Here is a 25,590-nt window from a genome sequence, read left to right as displayed (position 1 = left end):
TAGAGGAACTCGATTGTGACCCAGACACGAGAGTCATAAAAGCCGATTGTTCCATAACAAAACCAGGGGTTGTTCTCCTGCCAATAGTGAGTTCTGAGCATAAAATACCAGAAAATGTTCTTTAAACAGCTCAGCACAGTCACTGTTCCCACAGCCACAGCCGCCGTTTTCTCACTGCAATATTTACTTTTCAGCTTCTGGCAACAAATGGCCACAAATCAATCAAAGGTGAAAGCGACGGTGAACCAGACAGAACAGTCAGTGGCTGCAGAAAGCAGGACGGCGTGGATATTACATACGGGGATGGACTCCACGAATTTAAACTGCTCCCGATAAACAATGGGAATGTGTCTCAATATCAGGTCAAGGATAATGACCAGTAGATCCGCCACTCCCATGGAACCCAGGTAACATCTGACACAAGGAGACAATCCACAATCTTTGTAAAGCAGCACGTGGGTCGTCACGACTTTAACTGTGAGGAAGGAAAAAATATAGAAAATAGCAACAGCCTGGAGGCACAGTAACCAGTTTGGTTGAGGCCCCGGTGACATTTTCAAATGTATCTCTGATTTATTGAAACGAAAATGAAGCTGAAATAGCAAATAGCAATGTCTCAATTTTATTTTACAAATATGCAATGTAAAACACAAGAAAATCTCCCTCCCGAAAGACACAAAGGCAAAACTATAAGAATAGATGTATCCGAGAAGATTCTCACCCACAATCACTCAAAAGCAGGCACAGGTCACTTCTTGACAGTTTGTGATACAGAGGGCGATGACGTTGACGTCCTGAAGGAATATCCCCCAGTTCCTTGAAGACAAATGGAGGTTAGAAATTTCTCTCTCTTAATCGAAATTGTCGTCAATTTTGGTTGTGAAGAAATATGAGCGCAGGGAAAATGTATTCACTCCTTTAAATGCCAGGGTGGATTTAGAAACAGTGTTTCCTTCTCCCTGGAACTGGATCCTTTCCCTCGGGATCTAATCTGTTGTTCAATTAACTGACAGTCAATTGTTCACAAATAATGCGGGTTAAAGAATGTTCCGGGGAATGTCAGTTATGGCATGTGATGGAGTCATAAAGATCCACATCACAAAGGCCCTTCTGTCCATCAGTTTTGGTTAGACCCACTCAGCCTCACGTTGGAAATCTCTCCCCAAACTCAACACAACTGGCAAACACAAATTAGAGGCATTGCCAGATCAGCTGAAGTGTTCAATTATCTCACATCCTCAATCCACCTCACAGAACCAGCCCATACACCACAAACCCAGATGGAATATCTGTTCAGCATGGAGCACTGTGCAGACCAGGCTAGTGTCCTGCTCAATACAACCCGGCAACCTGTCCAGAGTGGGGCACTGTGCAGGCCTCATCAGTCAAATAGATATCAGTCCAGCACGGGGAGTTGTGCAGACCACACCAGTGCATTGATCCATAAACCCGGACCAGGTATCTCTCCAGCACGGGGCTCCGTGAAGTGAACACCACTGAACTGATTTGTAAACCCAGGGCTTCTGTTCTGCAACACTACCAAATGTCCTAATGTAAACTGTATAAGTCCTGTCCGTTTTTGCTTTACCAAAAGCAATGTCTCGCATTTGTGCAAATTAAACACAGTCTGCCACCCCTCAGCCCAGTGAGTGATATTCTCACCACCAAACCTGACATGTTTTGAAAGGCCCTCCCATCTCCAGAAGGCCTACAAACTCCGTCTTTATTTTCCTAAAGACCCTGAGCTTGGTTTTCCTTGCGTGGGCAGGAGGATTCCGGTTGTGGGTGGATTCCAGACCAGCCGGTGGTGAGGAGACGCATTTTTATAAGCTAAGAGTGGTTGCCATAGGAACATAGATGGGCCCGAGCTTAGCCTGTCTCTTCATGGGGTACGTGGAACATTCCTTTTCCCTGTCTTATTCTCGCCCCCACTGTCAACTCTTTCTCCAATGCATCGATGATATCATCGGCCCTGTTTCTCTCTCTGATCTGAAATTGGAAAACTGCAAATATTTTACTTCCAATTTCCACCCTGCCCTCACTTTCACCTGGTCGACCTCCGACCCCTCCCTTCCATTTTAAAACATTTCTGTTTCCATTTCTGGGGATAGACTGGCCTCTAATATCCATTCCAATTCCACAGACTCCCACAGCTACCTGAACTATCCAATCTCACATCCCACTTCCTGTAAAGACTCCATCCCATTCTCTGAGTTCCTCCAATTCCATCGCATATGTTCAGATGAGGACATCTTCGACAAGGGAGCCTCCGACTTGTCCACCTTCTTCCTCAAACGAGGATTCCCCAGCTCCGTGTGGACAGGGCGCTCAAACAGGTCCGACCCATCTCCCACACTTCTGCCCTCAATTCTTCTCTTTCCTCTCACAACAGGGATGGGGTTCCTCTTGTCCTCACCGACCATCCCACCAGCATCCATATCCAGAAGATCATCAGACGCCATTTCCGCCAACTTCAGCAAGATGCCACCACCAGACACAAATTCCCTCACACTTGTTTGCCTTCTGCAGGGACCATTCCCTCCGGGATACACTGGTCGACAATTCATTCACCCCCAACCCCGCCCCACAACCCGACGGCCCTTGCCCTGTAACTGGCGAAGGTGCAACACCTTCAGAAATGGGGGAGGGGAAGGGGATATTGGAATGAATAAAGAGAGAGGGGGGATGCAGGTGGAAGATGGATAAAGGAACAGATTGGCAGAGAGGAGACGGACAGGTCATGGAGGTGGGGGTGGACCCAGTAAAGGGGAGTGTAGGTGGGGAGTTAGGGTGGAGGTTGGTCAGCCAAGGGAAGACGAACAGGTCAAGGAGACGGGGTGAGGCTGGTAGGTTGGAGGTGGGGGTGAGGGTTGAGGTGCGTGGAATGGATAGGTGGGAGAAAGGACAAACAGGCTAGGGAGGCGGGGACGAGCTGAGCTGGTTTTGGGGTGCAGTTGGGGGCGGAGAGATTTTGGAGCATGTGAAGTCCACATTGATACCATTGGGCCTGCAGGGTTCCCAAGTGAAATATGAGGTGCTGTTCCTGCAACCCTCAGATGGCACCATTGTGGCACTGCAGGAGGGCCAAGATGGACATGTCGTCCAAAGAGTTGGGGGAGTTGAAGTGGTTCACGACTGGATGGTGCAGTCGTTTGTCACGAAACGAGCATGGTTGTTCTGCAAAGCGGTCTCTGAGCCTTTGCTTGGTTTCCGTGATGTATAAGAGGCCACATCAGGAACAGGGCATACAATATACCACATGAGCAGATGTGCAGGTGAACATCTGTTTGATGTGGAAAGTTTTCTTGGGGCCTGGGATGGGGGTGAGGGGGTGTGTCTGGGCAGGTGGCTTGGGGCCTGCGATGGGGGTTGGGGGCGTTTCGGGGCAGGTGTAGCACTTCCTGCAGTTGCATTAAAAATTTCTGCGGCTGATGGGGCTCATGGGCAGTGTGGAGTGGACAAGGGAGCCACGGAGAGAGTGGTCTTTCCAGAAGGCACATAAGGTTGGGGAGGGAAAAATGTCTTTGGTGGTGGGGTCAGATTGCAGGTGGTGGAAGTGCTGTAGGATGATGCATTGGATCCGGATGTTCTTGGGGTGGAATGTGAGGAGGAGGGAGATTCTACTTTTGTTGTTATTGCAGGCAAAGGGTGTGAGAGGTGACTTGTGGGAATCATGGGAGATGTGGTCGATGGGATTTTCGACCATTGTGGAGGGGTATTTGCGGCCCTTGAAAAACGAAGATGTCTGTGATGTCTGGGAGTAGAATGCGTCATCTCAGGAGCTGATGCAGCAGAGGCGAAGTATTTGGGAAAAGGGGACAGTATTTTTGCAGGAAGATGGGTGGGAAGAGTTGTGGGGGTCAGTAGGCTTGAAATGGATATCGATTTCCAGGGGGTTTCCAGAGATGGAAACAGAGAGGTCCGGGAAGGAGAGAGAGGTGTCAGTGATGATCCAGGTAAACGTAAGGTTGGGGCGGAAGGTGTTGGTGAAGAAAATGGTCTGTTCGAGCTCCTCGTGGGAGTACAGGGCAGCACCGATAAAGTCATCAATATAACGGAGGAAGATGTGGGTTACATGGCCAGCGTAGCTTCAGAAGAGGGATTTTTCCACACGCCCCACAAAGAACCAGGTATAACATGGGCCCAAGCGGGTACCCGTGGCAACCCCGTTTTTCTGCAGCAAGTGGGAGGAATTGAAGGCGAAGTTGTTAAGTGTGAGGACGAGTTCAGCAAAATGGTTGAGGGTGTCAGTGGAGGGGGACTGGCCAGGCCTGCGGGACAGAAAGAAGCGGAGGGCCTTTAGGCCACCTGCATGGGGATTGCAAGTATATAGGGACTGGATGTCCATAGTGAAGATAAGGATTTGGGCACCAGGGAATCGGAAGTTTTGGAGGAGGTAGAGGGCGTGGGTGGTTTCACAGACATAGGTGGGGAATTCCTGAACCAAGGGGGATAAAGTGGAATCGAGCTAAGTGGAGATAAGTTCAGTGGGATAGGAGCAGGTGGCGACAATGGGTCAACCAGGGCAGTCAGGTTTCTGGATTTCGGGAATGAGATAGAAGCGGGTGGTGCAGGGTTGGGAAACAATGAGGTTGGAGGCTGTGGTTGCGAGGTCACCTGAGGTGATGAGGCTGTGGATGGTCTGGGAAATGATGTTTTGTTTGTTGGGGGTGGGGTCATGATGAAGGGGGCGGAAGGAAGTGGTGTCAGAGAGCTGGTCCTGTCCTCACCAATTTTGAGGTCAGTGTGCCATAATACAACTGCGCCTCCCTTGTCTGTGGGTTTTATGGTGAAGGTGGGTTTGGACAGGACGGAGCGGAGGGCTGCACGCTCTGCACGGGACAGGTTGGAATGGGTGAGAGGGGTGGAGAGGCTGAGGCAATTGATGTTTCGGTGTCCATGTACACAAATCCTTGAAAGTTGCCACCCAGGTTGACAGGGCTGTTAAGAAGGCAGACAGTGTTTAAGCTTTTATTAATAGAGGGATCAAGTTCCAGAACCAAGAGGTTATAGTGATGCTGTACAAAACTCTGGCGCGGCCGCACTTGGAGTATTGCATACAGTTCTGGTCACCGCATTATAAGAAGGATGTGGAAGCTTTGGAAAGGGTGCAGAGCAGATTTACTAGGATGTTGCCTGGTATGGAGGGAAGGTCTTACGAGGAAAGTCTGAGGGACTTGAGGCTGTTTTCATTAGAGAGAAGAAGGTTGAGAGGTGACTTAATAGAAACATATAAAATAATCAGAGGGCTAGATAGGGTGGATAGGGAGAGGCTTTTTCCTAGGATGGTGATGGCGAGCACGATGGCGCATAGCTTTAAATTGAGGGGTGAAAGATATAGGGCAGATGTCAGAGGTAGTTTCTTCACTTAGAGCAGTAAGGGAATGGAACGCTTTGCCTGCAACGGTAGTAGATTCGCCAACTTTAGGTACATTTAAGTCGTCATTGGATAAGCATATGGACGTACATGGAATAGTGTAGGTTAGATGGGCTTGAGATCGGTATGACAGGTCGGCACAACATCGAGGGTCGAAGGGCCTGCACTGTGCTGTAATGTTCTATGTTCTATGTATTGGCGGCAGTTGGAGATGAAGGTGTTGAGGGAGTGTAGGAGGCCTTGTGGTGGTGTCCTGGAGGAGAGGATGTGTTGGCGATGGGAGAAGGGGTTAGTCGAGGGAGGGTTAAAGAAAATAACCGCGAAAGCTGGAAATCATAGCCAAGCAATTAAAGATGTTAATAATTTATCTCAATGTGACAGCACATGCCCTCAACATCCTGTATTTGGGGCAAGTACCTTTCAATTGTTCAACACTGAAAAATCTTCCCTGTGTAATTCAGTAAAGTTAACCAGAATTTGAGAAATCCAAACTCAGCTGAAAGCTGGCATGCAAAATGTGACCCAAAAATCTGGGCATGACTTCAGTCTTGTGTAATGAGTAGAATACCTCTGTGCCAGAGCTCGGGATTATATTCCCATCCCTGAGCCTGTGGCAACGTCACCAGCTCTGAAACAAAACTTCTGGATTCAAGTCCTTCCACTTGCAGAGGTGTGTCACAGCCTGTCAGAACAGGTTGATGAGCAAATACACAGGAGAGTAATGTAACAGATTCAGGGGTCATTGCATTAATGTAGTAGTGTCTCCATCTTTGGGCCCAAAGGTCAAGATTCAAATCCCACAGATGCATTTCATAAAATATCTCAACAAGTTAGATGAACGATTTTCTTTCCTCGAATTGTGACTTGACCGAGAAGGAAGTGGTATCAGTGTTGAATTTCAGAATTCAGGCCCGGGATAACAGAAAGCACAGCCATTCGTGTTGATTGGAGTAAAATGTGCACCTTACATATGTTTATAAAATCATGAAGGGCATGGATAGGGTGAATAGTCAGGGTCTTTTTTCCCCCAGAGTACGGGGAGTCAAAAATTAGAAGGTACAGGTTTAAGGTACAAGGGGAGAGATTTTAAAAACATATGAATGAACTGCCGGATGAAATGTTGGAAGCTTGTGAAAACACCAATTTAAAGGTATGTGGATGGATATATGGATTGGAAGGGTCCAGAGGAATATAGGCCAAATGCTGACAAATGGGACTAGATTAATTTCGGATACCTGGTCAGCATGGACATGTTGGACCGAAGGGATTATTCCCATACTGTCCATCTTTATGATTCATTCATGCAGCTGATCAATATCTCTTTGTGATCTTGGATAACCTTCCCTGTCAACAGTTCAAATAATCTCAGTGGCATCCTTAAACTTGATACCCATGCCTTCTACAATTTTCATCTAAATCATTTATTTAAATGACAAACAAAAGTAAATCCACCACCGATCCCTGTGGATCACTGCTAAATCACAGGCTTACAGTCAAAAGAAGAATCCTCCATGACTACCCTGTCTCCTGGCGTGCGCGCACACACACACACACACACACACATTGATAAGTTCTCATGAATATGCCGATCAACGGTCATGGTGAGAAGGCAAGAGAATTGTTTTGAGAAGCATGTCAAGCATAATCGAACTGCAGAGCAGACTTGATGGGCCAAATGGCAAATCTACTCCAACTTCTCAAGCTATCTGGTCTGAAGGTATCGGGAATATTTTCCCAAAATGGCTGAGATTGATAAATAATTTACTGAACTGAGGCAATCGGAATGTGGAGTAGGTTTGAGGTAATGAATGACCTACATCTGCTCGTCTTTTTTGTGCTCTTTAAAGAGGAGGTAACCTGCTGTGAGGTTAACACACTTTAAGGAGTCTCCTAATTAAGATTGAGATACGAATGTATTTTTCTCTTTAATATTTTGCTGTCTGTGGAGTTCCCATCCCCGGGGAACAGTGAAGACTGGGTTACTGAAGATATTGAAGGCAGAGCTCAACTGAACTTTAATGGACAGGAGCGTCCATTACAGGGATTACACAGGAAAGGGGTGTTCAGCCACAAACAGATCAGTCATAATCTTTCTAAACTGAGCAGCAGGCCAGAGTGTCTGAATGGCCAACTGCAGTTCCTATCCTGTGTGTTGTTCTCTCAGTCCACCCCTCGAGGTTGTTACAAAAGGAAAGTAAGTCCCAATTCAAACAGTCCTGGTTGTTATACCGATATAGGAGATCATTTAACTTCCCTCCGGAGTTACACAGGACTAGAATAAAGTATTCAGGCATGGAGTCAGAGACAGAGATATACAGCATGCAAACAGACCCTTCGGCCCAACTCGGCCATGCCATCCAGTCATCCTAAATAAATCAAGGCCCATTTGCCAGCATTTGGCCCATAACTTTCCATAACCTTCCTAAACATATAGTCACCCTGATGCCATTTAAATATAATTGTACCAGCCTCCACCACTTCCTCTGGCAGCTCATTCCATAAACACACCACCCTCTGCATGAAAATGTTGCCCCTTAAGTCCCTTTTAAACCTTTCTCCTCTCTACTTAGAGCTGTGCCCTCTTGTTTTGGACTCCCCATACCCGGGGAAAAGACCTTGGCTCTTTACACATCTGTGCCCCTTCTAACTTTACAAACGTCTGTAAGGTCACTCATCAAAGTCATTTTATTTTATTTTATTGTGTACCAATTGTGGCAATTCTTCCATACAGCACCGACAGCCAAAAATGAAATTAATCATTAAGATTATCTGCACTTGTGGTGTTTGTAAAGAGACAAAAGTAAACCAGGCTTGTCGGAAATCTCCCCTCCTCCTCAATACATTTCCGGGGGAAATTGTGCACCTGATTGAGATGGCAGACTAGATTTATCACAGATTCTGAAAGGTAGCATTTTTGACGTGCAATATTCTATTCAAATGTCAGTCTGTATTCTGTGCTTGTCTTTTAAACGCTCAAGGATCGGAATCATTGGCAGTACAACCTCTGCCTGATGATCTGACGACAAATAGCCCTCACGGTGTATTGCTGAGCTCAGAAACACCTCAACAACCAGCTGCACATCACAGGAGAGGCCCTGCAACCTTTCTCGGCTGCTACACAGTGAGGCCAGGTTAGCTAACAGGAAATGCAGATTCGAGATAATAATTTATTTTCAGGTTGGAAAGCTGCATCTAGTGGAATTCCTCAGGGATCATTGTGAGATCATGAACAGTTGACACTCTAGATTAATGATTTGGACAAAGGTCTGAAAAGGTTGGTGCTGAATTTCCACGCACACCAGTGTAGTCATCCAATAAAATATCAAGTGGAGGCAGATCATGTACAATGGGCTACAGACAGGGGATGTTAGTGAGCAAACTTTCAGCAATGCAAATAAATCAGTACAATGTTATGGGATGTTTGTGTTTTGGGAAAAAGGATAAAACGACAGTAGATTATTTAACTTGGGGGAGAACGCAGAGCTCGGTACTGCAGAGGGATTTGTGTGTTCTGGTACATAAATCATACGAAGTCTGTCTGAAGATATCGCAAATGATTTGGAAATTAAATGGAATAGTGCTGTTTCTTGCAAAGGGTGCTGGGTATGATCTTCGGCAAGTTTCCCTGCTTCTGTAGAGGACAATGCTGAGATTCCACCTGGTGCACTATCTGTAGTTATGATTCCCTCAACTGAACAAAAAAAAATGGCCATTGAAACTTTTCAGAGCTGGTTCTCTCTATACTGACCTGTGATGAAGGCATTACATTTCTGGAGGATTAACAGTTTCGGCCTGAGAATGAGAAATGCTCTTGACCATATATGATCCGGAGGAGAGTGTAAATGATGAAAACCTGAGAGATATTTGCTCTTGTATGAAAGAATAAAACTGGGAAAATAAAGTAAAAACAAAAAAAAACAGGTTCTGAGGAAGGTTCACTTGGCCTGAAACATTAATTCTAATTTCTCTTCATAGATGCTGCCAGGCTGCTGAGCTTTTCCAGTAATTTCTGTATTTCTTTGGGAATAAGACAGATTCATTTTAACATAGATATTGTGAAGATATTAAACATGTTATTTTTAAATTATGCAGGCACATATAAACATATCTTTAAGACAAGTGGGGCCATTTGTTGTTAAGGAAATGGCTCTGTGTTTCACAGGAGCAACGATACACCTACATGAAGCAGGGAATATGATGGAAGCATATAATTCAGACAATGTTCAAGGAGACCTCACATGTTCAAGTTTGGGGGTTGGATAACATTATTGCGCGATTCAACTCAGATGGAAAAAAAATGCAACCCGCCTCAAAAGCAACAGCCTGTTGGTCCCTCTCTATTTCCTTGTTCCTCATCACATCAACGTGTGAGAGCTGAAAGCGCACCAATCATCTTTACCACTCCTGAGAATTCATGACAAGGATTCATTGGAATCTCCACCTGCCTGAAGCAAAGGGAATTCAGCCAAATCTAACTGCTCCAGGAAATAACTCCATTCCCAAGAACTTGTGAGAGCAGAAATGTGTGTGTGTGTGTGTGTGTGTGCGCGCGTGCGCGTGTTTCATTCTTTAGTCCATCATCATTTGAGTAAATTTGTTTTGGTCATAAACATGTTGTTTTGGCAGATTAAGGAAAACTGCCTGATTCGGTCCTTACTCTGACCCTGATCCAATCTGAGAACAACATCAATCGGCCACATCACCAATCTGGTTACATTTAAAATTTCTTGTGACCAGTGGAGGAGTGGGACTGAAAAAGGAAACAGTGAACGACAAGCCAGGGAATCTTAGACCAGTGAGCCTGAAGTGAGTGCTGGGGAAGTTGCTGGAGGGGATTCTGAGGGATAGGACTTACGTGCACTTGGAAAGGAAAGCATTGATTAGGGATGGTAAGAATGGCTTGTCTCACTAAATTGATTAGTTTGAAGAGGTGATAAAGAAAATTGTTGAAGGCAGTGTGGCAGACGTCTTCTATATGGGCTTCAGGAACGTGCTCAATAATGTTCCAAATGGATGTGAGTTTGCTCGCTGAGCTGGAAGTTTCGTTTTCAGACGTTTCGTCACCATTAAAGGTAACATCATCAGTGAGCCTCCGAAGCGCTGGTGTTATGTCCCGCTTTCTGTTTATCTGGTTAGGTTTCCTTGGCTTGGTGATGTCATTTCCTGTGTTGGTGATGTCATTTCCTGTTCTTTTCCTCAGGGGATGGTCGATTTGCTCCAAATCAATGTGTTTGTTGATGGAGTTCCGGTTGGAATGCCATGCCTCTAGGAATTCTCGTGCGTGTCTCTGTTTTGCTTGTCCTAGGATGGATGTGTTGTCCCAATCAAAGTGGTATCCTTCCTCATCTGTGTGTGAGGATACGAGTGATAGTGGGTCATGCCGTTTTGTGGCTGATTGATGTTCATGTATCCTGGTGGCTAGCTTTCTGCCAGTTTGTCCAATGTAGTGTTTGTCACAGTTCTTTTAAGGTATTTTGTAGATGACGTTCGTTTTATTTGTTGTCTGTATAGGGTCTTTTAAGTTCATTAGCTGCTGTTTTAGTGTGTTGGTGGGTTTGTGGGCTACCCTGATGCCAAGAGGTCCAAGTAGTCTGGCAGTCATTTCGGAAATGTCTTTGATGTAGGGGAGCGTGGTTATGGTTTCTGAGACCGTTTTGTCTGTTTGTTTGGGTTTATTGCTGAGGAGTCGGCGGACTGTGTTCATAGGGGACCCATTCTTTTCGAATACACTGTATAGGTGATTTTCCTCTGCTCTGCGTAGTTCCTTTGTGCTGCAGTGCGTGGTGGCTCATTGGAATCATGTTGTAATGCAGCTTCGTTTGTGCGTGTTGGGATGGTTGCTCCTGTAGTTCAGTATTTGTTCCGTATGTGTTGTTTTCCTGTAGACGCTGGTTTGAAGTTCACCATTGGCTGTTCGCTCTACTGTGACATCTAGGAATGGCAGTTTGTTGTCGTTTTCCTCCTCTTCTGTGAATGTTATGCCAGTAAGGGTATAATTGATGGCCTTGAAGGTTCTTAGCAGAGGCAGTAGTGCAGAGACTGGAACAAACAGCTCTGCCAATCATCCAACACAAACTTTGGGTCTGCTACGTGGATGACACCTTTGTCATCACTAAACAAATCAATTTAGAGGAAACATTCAAGACATCAATAATACCCTTACTGGCATAGCATTCACAGAAGAGGAGGAACTGTCACTCGTATCCTTACATACAGATAAGGAAGGACACCAATTTGATTGGGCCAACACGTCCATCCTAGGACAAGCCAAACAGAGACCCGCACGAGAATACCTAGAAGCATGGCATTCCAACCGGAACTCCGTCAACAAACACATTGGCTCCAAATCAATCTGCCATCCTCTGAGAAAAGAACAGGAAATGACATCACCAACGCAGGAAATGACATTACCAACCCAAGGAAACCGAACCAGAAAAATAGAGACGGACATAACACCAGCGCTTCGTTGGAGGCTCACTGTTGATGTTACCTAGAATGGTGACGAAACATCTGGGAACAAACCTTCCAGCTCAGTGAACCAGCTTACATCTGGAACAAAATAAAGACCTACTCTTCTGTGGACCGGGAGGAGGAGAGCGCTGTGTTGGAGGTGGAAGGAAGACGTCGGGTTGGCAGTGCACCCTTGCAACTGGTGGATCTTAATGCTGGCTTCGGCCTAACGCTGGTTCAGGGGAGCAGCCAACCTGCAACGACGGCTGCGGAAAGTGCTCGTGCCCCAGGTCAGGGGGTCCCGAACACCGTCTGTGTCTCTGTGAAGAAGGCACCACTGGACCGCATCTTCTTTGTGAAGAGGGTCCTGTTGGACTGTTGTGGGTTCGCTGCTGTGAACATTTACTGCCTGCAGGATTTCCCCGGTGGAGGTTTTCACGACGTAAATTTCAGGAGTGCACAGCTTTTTGAACGCTTCCTGGAGGTTTTCAAGGAGAAAGGAGGTGAGGGCCCCCTATCTGTATTGACCGTTGTCCCGCTGTTTGTGATGCCAGCGCAGCCGAGCCGTATGGTGACTGTTCACATATACAACACGCATGTCCCGGCAGTTAATGCCCTGACCTTCCTGGGAAGGTACGTGAAGGTTGAAGGGGACCTAACCGACATCATGGACCCCTTTGGCATCTGGACCAGTGAGAGGCAGGTCAAGGTGACTCTGAGGATGGGCACGGACGGGAACATTGTACACCCACCGTCCAGCTTCACGATCAGCGGGAGCAAGGGCTACCTGACGTACGCAGGGCAATCTAAAGTCTGCCATGCCTGTGGTAGGCCAGGTCACGTGGCGGCCGACTGCAAAGCCACCATCTGCAGGAACGAGGGACACCTTGCAAAGGAATGCCCAAAGGAAAAAAGCTGCAACCTTTGCGGGGAAGCGGGCCACATCGATAGGGCAAGCCCACGGCAGGGGACCACCTACGCCCAGATCGCTGGCAGGGGAAATGCGGGGCCAGCCCCCCACCGGAGAAGAGGAAGGCACCAGGGCCCTGCAGTGACCCCACTAATGTGCAGGTGGGCCAAGTCATGCAGGAGGGCCCAGACCCGCAGGATGGGCCCGAGGCCAGCAAAGCGACCCTCCAAGCTCCGCTCCCCCGCGACAGCCTGGAGTCGATGGAGGCGGCAACAGGCGACCCAGGGGAGTGGACGATGGTCCGGAAAGCGAGGAGGAAGTGCGTCGGCGAGCCCAGGAACCGCAACCATCAGGCGGGAAGAGGCAGCTACAGGGGGGCTATAAAAGCTCCTCTGATGAGGGAGATTTGGATGGGGCCCGCCCAAAACAGAAGCTAAAGATCTCAAGGGAGAAGAAAAGCAGCACCCTGCTTCCAGGTGACGGGAGACATCCTGAGTCTCCCTCCGGCACCCAGCCACGCGCTGCTGGGGCCCGGGAGGGACCTCTGGAACTTCCAGGCGGGAAGGAGGAAACAGCGCGTCCCCAGCCTGACCCAGAGCCAGACTCTACTGCATCAGTACCCCCAACTGGGGGGATGCCACCTGGAAGACAGCACAGACGGTTTCTTCAGCCCAGAGAGCGCCCAGCAGTTAGCCCGGGCAATGGGCATGAAGGGACAGATGGATGGGCTAGACCTTGGACTTGGGGAGGGTACTGTGGTCACTGCCCACAATGGGGGTACGAGTTCCGACCATTAACGTGCGCAGTATCAAGTCCACTGCAAAATGTGTGTCCACGTTGGCCTATCTGACCACCATCAAGGCAGGCCTCCTGTTTCTGCAGGAGTGCGGAATACCACACCTCAGCGGGTACGGGAAATGGTCCAGCGCCTGGACCTGTGGGCCTTCAATCTGCTTGGGGGGTAACGACTGTCGCTCCTTGGGCCTGGCTATTCTGCTGCGGGGGCGCAACTTCACCATCTCACAAGTTCAGGAGTTGGTGGGGTGGCGCCTCCTAGTGGCTGATGTCACCTACAGGAACGCTCCCTGAAGCTGATCAACGTGTACGCCCCAGCGGTACGGAGTGAGCGGATGGCCGTCCTGCAGCGGCTTCCACAACTGTTGGCTACGTCCAGGCCGGTCATCCTAGGTGGAGACTTCAACTGCATCATCGATGCAGATGGAAGATCCGGCGTGGGGACAGCGGGTGGGGGGAGTCAACTGGACGTAACGTCCAGATTCCTGATGGGCACGCTGAAGGACGCCAAGCTGCTCGACATCTTCAGCACCCCTGCAGACGGGGCGCAAGTCCATGAGCAATGGCATCATCACCCTCATTTACAAGAGGAAGGGGGAGAGGGAAGAAATTAAGAATTGGCGTCCCATTTCACTATTGAACGTGGACTACAAAATCCTGGCCAAGGTCATAGCCAACCGGGTCAGGTCTGTCCTGGAGTTGCTGATTCACCCTGACACAACCTCTGCTGTGCCGGGCAGGAAGATTGCTGAGAGCCTCGCGTTCATCAGAGATACAATCGCCTACGTGCCAGACAGGCGGGTGGACACCTGCCTCATCAGCCTGGACCAGGAGAAGCACGTCGACAGGGTCTCTCATGCTTACATGAGGGACATCCTCTCCAAATTGGGGTGACGGGAGGGCATCCGCAATTTGATCCGGCTGCTCTACACCAGCATCGTTCGTGCAGTCTCGATCAACAGGTGGGAATTGAACAGTTTTCCCGTCAGATCTGGAGTCAGGCAGGGCTGCCTGCTCTCTATTGCCTTGTTCGTGTGCTGTGTGGAGCCCTTCACCGCATCCATCAGGACGGACACGAGCCTGAAGGGAGTGACTATCCCAGGCAGTGGAGGCCTTCAGGTCAAGACCTCCCTGTACATGGACGATGTCGCCGTCTTCTGCACCGATTGTCGGTTGGTGAGTAGGCTGTTGGACATCTGTGGCCAGTTTGAACTGGCCTCGGGTGCCAAAGTCAATAGGGGTAAGAGTGAAGCCATGTTCTTCAGGAAATGGGACGACCGCTCCTTCATCCCCTTCACCATCAGGACAGACTACCTGAAGGTGCTGGGTATTTGGTTCCGTGGAGCTGGGGCGTGCACTCAGACTTGGGAGGAGCATATCGCCAAACTGAAGCAGAAGCTGGGCAGGTGGACGCTCCGGTCCCCCTCCATCGCGGGTAAGAACCTGGTTGTCAGGTGAGAGGGGCTTTCGGTGCTGTTGTATGTGGCGCAGGGCTGGCCTATACCCTGGACCTGCGCAACTGCGGTCACCCGGGCCATCTTCCACTTCATTTGGGGGTCGAGGATGGACCGGGTCCGCAGGGAAACCGTGTACAAAGACCTGGAAATTGGGGGAAAGGGCATACCGAATGCCACCCTCACCCTGACGGCTACCTTTGCGCGCGGCATCATCAAGCTGTGCGTAGATTCTCAGTACGCAAACACCAAGTGTCACTACTTACTGAGGTTCTACCTGTCCCCGGTGTTGTGAAGGATGGGCCTGGCCTCGTTGCCGCGGAATGCTCCGAGTAGTTGGACCGTCCCGTACCAGCTGTCCATCATGGAGAAATTTTTGAAGGGAAACACCTTTGACCACAAGGCCGTCAGGCAGTGGTCAGCACGTAGTATCCTCGGGACCCTTCGGGAAAATGAGAGGGTCGATCCAGTCGTGTGGTTCCCTACGCAGACTGCCAAAGTCGTTTGGCAGAATGCCTCATTGCCAGAACTTTCAAACAAGCACAAGGGCATTGCTTGGCTGGCGGTGAGAGGGGCTCTGCCAGTGATATCCTTTATGCATGCCCGGAATCTCTGCACCACCGCACGCTGCCCTCGAGGTGGCTGCAAGGGGCGAGACTGTCGATCACCTCCTTTTGGATTGTGCCTATGCGCAGGAGGTCTGGAGGGGGATGTAGTGTTATTTGTCGAGGTTCGTCCCGAGCAGCTCCGTGACACGGGACTCCAAGCTCTATGGGCTGTTTCCCGGGACACACACCGAGACCAACATCAACTGCGCCTGGAGGACCATCAATGTGGTGAAAGACGCTCTTTGGTCTGCCCACAACTTGCTGGTCTGCCAGCTGAAAGAACTGACCCCAACCGAGTGTTGCAGACTGGCGCACTCCAAGGTCCAGGACTACGTGCTGAGGGACGTGCTAAAGCTTGGAGCAGCTGCCGCCAAGGCGCGGTGGGGAAAGACCACGGTATGAAACCCCTCATCCAGAATAGAAAAAAGGGCCCGATCTGGTAACTGGGCCTAGCTGGCGCCTTCCCCAACTGGTCAGGGGGCCAAATGGGACTGTGGCGGGTGACTACTACCGGGGTATTTTCTTTGCTTTGTTTTTTTTTCTTCTTTGTTTGTTTTTTTTCCTTTAATTGGTGCACGTAACCCCTGGGTAAGGCGGAGCGGCTTGCATGATTGCGTAGGTGTATAAATATGTTTTTTTTGTACATCTTTATGAATAAAGTATATTTTTTCAAATAAAAAAAATTAAAAAGGTGACGTAACGTCTGAAAACGAACCTTCCAGCTCAGCGAGCAAACTCACATCCAGAACCTCGACCTGAGCTACAAATCTTCTCAAAACTCGCTAATGTTCCAAATGGTTGACAGGTTATTAATGGTAGTTCACATGGGATCCAGAGGGAGCTAGCCAATTGAATTCCAAAATTGACTTGAAGGCTGAGTATTGTTTCTCAGACTGGAGGCCGATGACCAGTGGTGTGCCACAAGTATCAGTGCTGATTTCACTGCTTTCCATCATTGATATGAAGGATTTGGGTGTGAATATCAGAGACATGGTTGATAAGTTTACAGATCACATTAAAAAGTGGTGCAGTGGACAGTGGTGAAGATTATCTCAGAGTGCAATGGGACATTGATCAGATGGGCAGATGGGTCAAGGTGCGGCTGATAGAAATTACTTAAGATAAATAAGAGTTTTAGCATTTGTTACGGTGAAGCAGGACAGAACATATACAGTTAATGCTCGGGCCCTGGGAAGCGTTGCCAGATAAAGAGACCTTGGGTGCAGGCACTTAGTTCCTTGAAAGTAGAGTAGCAGGTAGACAGGATGCTGAAGGACATGTTTGTCATGCTCGCCCTAATCAGTCAGAGCATTGGGTATAGGGGCTGGGATGGCATGTTGATCCTGCACAGGACGTTGATGAGGCCACTTTAAGAATACTGTGTACATTTTGTTTGGTTCTGCTAAAAGGAAGGAAGTTGTTAAACTTGAGAAAAAAAGATTTTCAAAGATGTTCGTGGACAGGAGGCTTTGAACTGGACGGAGAAGCTGAACAGTTTGAAATGTTTTCCCCTGGAGTGTCAGAGGCTGAGGGGTGGCATGACAGAGGTTTATGAAATCATGAGGGGCATGACTAGTCTGAATAACAAAGGTATGTTTCTCAGGACAGGGGAGGGCAAAAGTAAAGTGCTCAGATTGAAGGTGAGAGGGGAACGACTGAGACGGGAGCTTAGGGCAATGTTTTCATACAGAGAGTGGTGTGTGAACAGAATGTGCTGTCAGAAGTGGTGAAGGTGAGTGCAATTACACAGCTAAAAAGCATCTTGATTGATACATGAATAGGGAAGTTTTAGAGGGATATGGACCAGATATTGGCAAATGGAAATAGATCAGATTACATATCGAGTCAGCGTGGACTAGTTGAACTTACTGGTCTGTTTCTGTGCTGTGTGACTTTCTGAGTCTGCAGAATGGATAGGAAGGAATTCTAAAAGGGAATTTGGAGTGGGAATTATCTTCCATAGAAGGCTGTGGTGCGTTTCTGTTGAAATTTATTTAGAGCTAAGATAATGAAATAGTTGACAGATCTTAAGCGAAACACAATTTATTTAAACACTGTAGTGAAAATACAACCAAAGAAAGAGGAATTTAGAATAACCTAATTCTGCTGGAACACCGAACAATGTAATAGTTACAGCAAGTATTACTATTAACTGTTCCAATATGGTCACAGCCCATAATCACACTCTTTGGCAAGAAATGATATTCAGACACAGGTTTGCACATGCCCTCCTCCAATTTAGTAGGAGAACAAATCATCCACAGAAAATTCTGCAGCCAGAAAACATTCACTGAAGCTTCCACCTCTGTTGAGACCCCAACAGCTACTAATGCAACTGAAAAGCGAAACAGCAAAATTCTAGTCTCTGAGAGCTGGTTGCACTCATTCAGGCTGCTTTAAAAAAAGTCTGAGGCCTCTCAAGCTATTTACTCAAGTGGTCTTAACCAGACAGCTTTTTGCTGCTCGTTCAATCCCTCTCTGAAAAGAAACCAGGAGAAAATAACGTCTTACAGTTACAGCATTGTTTCACTAGTTCGCACATTGTGCAATTACACAGGAACCTGGGGAAGCCCAATTAGGCACTTGGCCCTGCTGTACAGCTCCTTGAGTCACTGACATATGAACAGGAGGAGGCAATTCAGCCCACACAGTCACTTACATGGAAACAGAGCGAGGTAACTGATGCTCCAATATGACAAGCAAATGGGGTAGAGGCTGCAGAGATCATCTGCTTCACACTACTCCTCATGCATCCATTGCTCATGGTACACATGTGGGACTTCAATGCAATTTTCTAGCTTTGAGGTGGGAAGCCTAATGTTTTGCGAAAAATCTCAAAGTGGCATCCTCCGAGAAGACAGACTTGGGTTCTCTCTGAAGATCAGAATCTGGTTGGGATGTCTCACCATTTCAGAAGGTGAGTATTACGGCTGATGCTGGCATTGTGAACAATATGACATCCAGTGTAGGGTCACACGTTAATGTGGGGAGAGTTCATTCAGAGTCTACCATCCTCTCTCAATTGCTGCTAAGCTCAATGTCATTTTTATGTGTAAATTCCATATGTACTTACATGGGGAATGTATGGGATTTCTCAAACTATCAATGCCTTCCTTGGACATAAGTGCTCACTGCCAACACTCAACTTTTAATGCAATTATCTCTTATTCTCGCACAGCGCTACAGAGTAAATACTCAGTTTCTTCACTCTCTCCTCATGGTACCATCATCTCAGGGATTAGACTGGCGATGTTCATTTGTACCGTGTCTGTGGCAAGATCTTTCGTTCGAAAAGAGATCAAATCTCTACACAATGCCCATAAATACTCTCTCATCTAGGCTCTACAAGTGCAGAAAGATGGTTTTATTTATTTACTGGAATCATCTTACAATGAAGGACGACATGCCGTTTACTTCCCTCATTCCTGACACCCCTGTATGTACTATTTTTGGCGACCAATGATTATGGACATGCAGGTCCTTTTGGACAACAGCACTTCCCAACCTCACACCATTTAATCATTACAAAATGAGATGTATGCTATTGCTGGCCACATCCAAATTGTTTGTTTGCCTTTCAAATTACTGTGGTCCAAATGCTGATAACGTGATACCCCACACGTAACAGCATTTCGTCTGGAAAAGGGCTCAACTCTCTGTATTGCCTCAAATAAACAATTCTCAATCCATGTAGTATATTTCCCGTTTCCTCTGAACTCCAGCTTTACTCACTGACATGTGTGCAACTAATTCAAAAGTATTCTGTCAATTCAAATACATCACTCCCACTGGTTCTCATTTGTGGATGTTTCAACCATTATACGCATATTACTCAGTCTTACATGCACTGGGCAGAAGACTGCAACACACAGGAATTGCCAAAACAAATGGGAAAGTACATCTCCTTCTGTTGATAATCTAGTCCTCTCTCTTTCTCTTGCTCTCATTCATATATTACATATACTGAGTTAATAAATACTCCAATATTTCTGAATGTCTTGTCTCTCAAACCGACCTCTTTCAGTTTAAATGCATTGCTCACATTGGGATACGCCATGATTATAATTGATTCATGAAACTAAAAAAAATCATGAGGGAGCAGGTGGCCAGAGTTAATCGGACTCGCATCCTAGCGGGGAAGATGGTGAAGCAGCAATGGAAAACATTTCTAGGGATAATTTGGGCACACACCTATAATTTACGGATGCTTTACTGAAACAAACTCCACAGGTTTACCAAAGATAACTTCCCTTTTCTGAATCTAAGTTTACTCTGCCAGATCATATCATGACTCCCCAAACGTTTAGTTTTCACAGTCCTCATAAAAGATTCCAGTATTTTCCTCATAACTGACATCAGGTTGTCCAAATTTAATTCGATTTTATTTTTCCTCCCATTCCAGTTTTTATTTGGGTCATAACAGTTACTTTCCACAGTGTAGGAACCAGAAATTCCAGAATCTAAAGAATTTTGAATGGTAATCAATAATTCTCTCTTGTAGTAACAAATTTTAAATGACATTTGGATAAGTACATGAACAGGAAATAGGTGGAGAGATATGGGCCAAGCCCAGGCAGGTGGGGCTAGGATAGTTTGGGATTATATTTGACATGGACTGATTAGACTGAAGAGCTGTCTGACCCTGTAACTCTTTCACGAGCACTATTAGCACCTTCATGTGTTCTCTAGGACATACCAGAGCAACGTACCAAACTTCAGTTCAATTAGTTTTGAGTAATTCCTCTTTATCAATTTTAATCTCCCACAGTTTCTCATTTTCAAAGTCACTGTCCTGTAGAATTTCTGGAAGATTTTCTGCATCTTCTTCTATGGAGACAGAGTAATGTATCCCAGTCAGCAGTGGGGCTGAGGTGAAGAGAGATGGCCTCTGTCACCAAGTGAATATATCGGAGCACTGACTTAGGAGATGATGGACAAGGCACTCACTCCTGCTCGGAGAGTTCTAGAATCTAAAGCGTTCCATGAAACTGTCATTTGATGGCCATCGATGGAGTACGCTGTAACTGGTGACACAAAGCTGTGACCATCTCATTTTGGAATCAAACTATCTTCACAGTTTGCTACTGGCATAGGTCCAGGTAGAGATAAGAATAAGTATAAATCAAAATTTTAGTGACTTCAAGTGTGGCCAGAGGACGGCTACAACTGGAAAGAAGATTATGGGGTATTCAGAAAGAGCACTGAGGCAGAAGTGAAAACTGGGAATATTATTGGTGATAAAGTGAATATTATGATACGAAACAGCTCAGGGCAAAATGGGCCAATGGTGGTTCTGAACACTTTTATTCATCCTCAGATGTTTGTAAGTGAATGTGAAAAAAAGTCATTGAATAAGAATTGAGTTTGTAATTGAAAGTGAATACAACAGTTTCCATCTTTGCCAAACAAACACAGAAATTGAGATGTTGTTCACAAAGTTTGACAAAATTAATATATGGACAGATTTAGAGAGACTTACCGGGAACACCAACAAAAGCGAGGATGGGATAGTAACCCGCTTGAATAATCATCAGTACAGCTTCGATCCGCCATGTTAATGGTATCTGATCGATAGAAAGCAAGTGAAGGCCATTTGATAAACTCCTGTCCATTGTTGGAACATTCCAATCTATTCCTCTCAGATTCTGGTACGTTGTTGTAACATTCCCATCCATTGTTCTCACATTCTGATCCATAATTGGAACATCCCAATTGTGTTGCACAGCCACTGATAATGTGGGATAACGCATTGAAAGAAAGCTCTTATTAATAGACGAGGGAAAGCCTCCAGTGACACAGTTAGTATCCATGGAGACTGACATTAATTAGAGTCACGGAACAAACAGCTCCAGTTAACCCCTTTCACTCTGACACTTTTAATATAACAACAATACCTGGTCTGGGTGGGATGCTGACATCACTTGCTGTTGGTCTCAGTGCCCATCTCCAATTCGTCTCACAATGATAGAGACAGAGGAGAAAGGTGATGCTTTCTCTGCACAGGTTCGATGATTCTGCCATGTCATCCACATGCGATGCCATATGTAACCGTGCACCTCAGAGCCAATCAAGAATTTGTTACCTCACTGAAGTTTCCTCCACCACAACAGCTGCCCATCTAAAAACTGTCTCTGGCCACAACTGCCCAGAAGAATAACAAGAAATGTGGATGTCGCTGAACTTTCCTCTCACTGCTCTAATAAGGCAATATTTTATCTTTAACACAACATTTTCAATAATTTGCTTCTGAAGTTGCCGATTGATTAAGAAACAGTAAGGAAGAGGAGAACGGTGGCTGTGCAGACTGGACTGAACTAACCTGATATCGTCCAGTAGGCAATTCCTTCTTCAAGAATAAAACACAGAGAAAGAAACAGAATAAATTTGGCTGAAGGAATGGCGAGTGACAATGTAAACAAAATACGATAGATTGAAATGGAATGGAGGAGAAATGAGTTTATATATACTGTTTAATCAATGTGTGTGTGCAGATAGATAAGAATGGTCATGTATGCGCAAGACATTCAGAGTTATTAATGGAGACATAGTTGGTACAAAATGATGCAGATGATGTGACCTTGTCTTGTTTGTATCTTGTTAACATTGCACTCAATAGAGAGAATCAGTCTCCCCTGTTCACACCTTTATTTATTCCCATTGTACATCTGCTTCTCTTTGACCACAATTAAAAGCCGATTTGTATTTTGCACTGCATCCCCACACTCTGTTTTCTGTCACCACTCCCCCACCTCTGTCAAGGGATTAAAAAGATCATTTTCCAATCCTTTTCAGTTCTGAAGAAGGGTCTCACTGGACTTGAAACCTTAACTTTGTTTTTCTGTCTCCACAGATGCTCTAGGCCTGCTGAGTTTCTTCAGAAATGAATCAGCACTAACTGAATTTTCAATGAAACAAAGAACCGTGCATGCTGGAACTCTGAAACAAGAAGAAAAATTGCTGGAGAAACTGGGAGCTTTGAAAATGCGTCACTGGATCCAACAGCTTAACATTGCCTTCACTCTACAGATGCTGCCAGACCTGCTTAGTTTCTTCAGCAATTTGTGTTTTTGAATAAATTCCAAAAATGTGTGTCAAAGTTGCTCAAACGCCCTCCAACATGGAGCACCAAACACTGAGAAGTGAATGGCAGCGCAAGGTTCACAAATGCATTGGTTCCAAACAACATAACACTGGCGTCATTGACACTACAGAGCTCTTAATCATAGTCACGGAGAAAAACATTCACTTTTAAAACCTTCCTACAGTGCAGAAACAAGTCCTCCAACCTAACAATCCCACACCGACCCTCAGAGTATCCCATCCAGACCAATACCACTATTACCCACATAATCTACACATCCCTCAACACTACGGGCAATTTAGCATGGCCAATTCACCTCGCCTATACCTCTTTGGTCTGTGGGAGGAAACACAGACAATTTGGAGGAAACCCACGCAGACACAGGGAGAATACACAAACTCCACAGACACAGTCACCCAAGGGTGGAATCAAACTTACATTCCAGGCGCCGTGAAGCAGCAGTGCTAACCACTGAGCCACCATGCTGCCCAAAAATGCTCCTACTGGAAGGAAAAAGGTTCAGATGAATATATCAAAGGGTTTTGAGGAATGTGACAAATTGGAGATGTGACACTATGGTAAAACCATCAGAAGAATCAGAATATTAAAATGGAAGTGTTGCCACATCAGAAAACTGAGTGGGTCATGACGTACAAGGGCAATGGAGACTCGGTATGAACTGGGGGACAGGCAGCTGAATTACACTGCACTTACTGTTATAGATACAACATTCAACAGTTTGCGTTACAAACAACAAAACTAATGTTTTGCAGCCAGGGCGAAATGATTGAAAGATCAACAGGCTAACAATCCTACTACAACCAGTCATAAATGCTGATGGAGGCAGTGGGAGCTGCCACTGCTGGAGTCTGAGACAACAAGGTGTAGAACTGGAGAAACACAGCAGGCCAAGCAGCATCAGAGGAGTAGGAAAGCCGATGTTTTGGGTCTGGACCCTTCTTCAGAAATATGGAGGTGTTGGGGACCAGGGAATCAGAAGTCTTGGAGGAGGTGGAGGGCGTGGGTGGTGTCATGGATGTAGGTGGGAAGTTCCTGGACCAAGGGGGAGAAAATAAAGTCGAGATAAATGGCGATAAGTTCGGTGGGTCAGAGACAAACGGAGACAATGGATTGACCAGAACAGTCAGGTTTGTGGATTTTAGGATGGAGATAGAAACAGGTGGTGCAATGGAAGGCATCTAGAATCAGAAGATAAAAACTAAAGTTAGAGGAAAAGTTTGAAGGCCATGGCTGCAAAACTTACGATGGGTCCTTTCAGAACTCACTGTCTAGTTATTGAAATGTACAGTATAACCTGCATTCAACTCAAAACAGCTTTCTGAGTTTGTCACTGCAGTTTGCTCCACAACAGAAGAAAAAAAATCTCCACACTGTGTCTCAAGAAAAATGATCATTGGTTTACAACTCAACTCTGCTGCAAGTCCACCCCTGCTTGGAGAGGGTAGTTTATCACATTTAAAAAGACAATGCTACATGTCAATCCCAGGCTGGCAGCCAAAATCCACTCCCTCACCACTGACTTCATCCCTCTTCCTAGTAACTGGCTGAAGCTGAACCACACTGCTCACAAATATTGTGCAATATTTTACCCCTGTGTGAATTTCCAAACAACTTACATAACCCCCAACCCCATCATCACAAAGAACACATACATTTCAACCTCAGTACCATCTCAGTTCATCTGCTGCTGATACTCACATCCATTCCTTTGATATCTCTTGATGAAACTCCCCAAACACACTCCGAGCTGGCATCCTCTGTTCTACTTCCCTATAATCTTGAGGTCATCCAAAAACCTGCTGCCCATGTGTTTACTCTCACCATTTCAATATCGTGGTGCTTTTCCATTCTGTGCTCACTCACACACACATTTTCTGGGAGGCAAAGCACCAAGATATTGAAATTCATATCCTTATTTTGAAATTTTGCCATCACACCTACTTTTGATAATCTCCCCAGCCTGAAAGCCCATTGAGATAGAGCTGAAGAAAGTTCACCTGACCCAAAACGATAATTCTGCTTTCTCTCCACAGGCACTGCCAGACATGCTGAATTTTTCATCAGTTTCTGTTTGTGTTACTACTTTCAAGCATCGACGGTTCTTTTGGTTTTTCCTTCAAGACATTTGTTCTCCCTGACTTCCAACCTCCAGTGGATTTCTGGTTTTAACTCTCCCACCTTTTTCATGTTTTCAGTTTCCAAGGCCATAAGCTCTTGAATTTACTCCCTGAACATCCATGGTTTTCAAAGTCCCTTTGTTTGTTCAGGATATTCCTTTAAACCTACTTCTTTGGCCAGTTTTTGGTCACTTGTCCTAATATGTCCAAAAGTGCCTGGTATCAAATATCGTTTTATGACATCCTTGTGACATCTTACCTGAGGACTGCTATGTCGATATTGATTCCGTTTATTTCACCAACATTGCTCTCTTCGCTGACAGAGCAACGTCAAGAGCTATCTTTAGCTTTTAGCTGCAGGCAGCTCTTTCAAGCTTATTAAAATCCCAGGGTCTCTAGTGTACATCCTCTCAATGTAGTTCTAAGTTTCGTTTCTCCTGGACTGAAAACGCAAGCTTCTGATGACAACAAGAAGCACTCCGCATGCTCCAATTTACGTTCGGTGACCTGGGTGATTGATATCAGCGTTGGACCAATCGGAGCACAGGGGCGGTGCTAGCGAACTGGGCGGAGGCAGCTGCTCCTATGAAGGGTCTAGCCCGAAACGTCAGCTCTTGTGCTCCTCAGATGCTGCTTGGCCTGCTGTATTCATCCAGCCTCACAGTTTGTTATCTCGGAGCAAACAAGGGACAGAACCAGTGTAAACCACGTGATCATCCACGCGGGCAGTGCCCACTCGCTGAGACCAAGGTTTGCGCATTTGAGGCCAGAGTAGGA

General features: G+C 46.4%; 1 long non-coding RNA gene across 1 annotated transcript; it reads right to left on the bottom strand.

Annotated features, from left to right (window-relative positions):
• Positions 1-721: 721 nt before the first annotated feature.
• Positions 722-25,341, bottom strand: LOC132207735 (uncharacterized). Its single transcript, XR_009443763.1, has 3 exons — positions 25,073-25,341; positions 21,074-21,158; positions 722-816 (listed from the first exon to the last, which is right to left on the bottom strand). It is a non-coding gene; the product is annotated as an uncharacterized LOC132207735 (long non-coding RNA).
• Positions 25,342-25,590: the final 249 nt, after the last annotated feature.

This window comes from Stegostoma tigrinum, unplaced genomic scaffold, assembly GCF_030684315.1.
Source record: "Stegostoma tigrinum isolate sSteTig4 unplaced genomic scaffold, sSteTig4.hap1 scaffold_140, whole genome shotgun sequence".
Classification (NCBI taxonomy): Eukaryota; Metazoa; Chordata; class Chondrichthyes; order Orectolobiformes; family Stegostomatidae; genus Stegostoma; species Stegostoma tigrinum.
The sequence above is the reverse complement of the archived record's forward strand: the minus strand, read 5'-3'. Positions and strand labels throughout refer to the sequence as shown.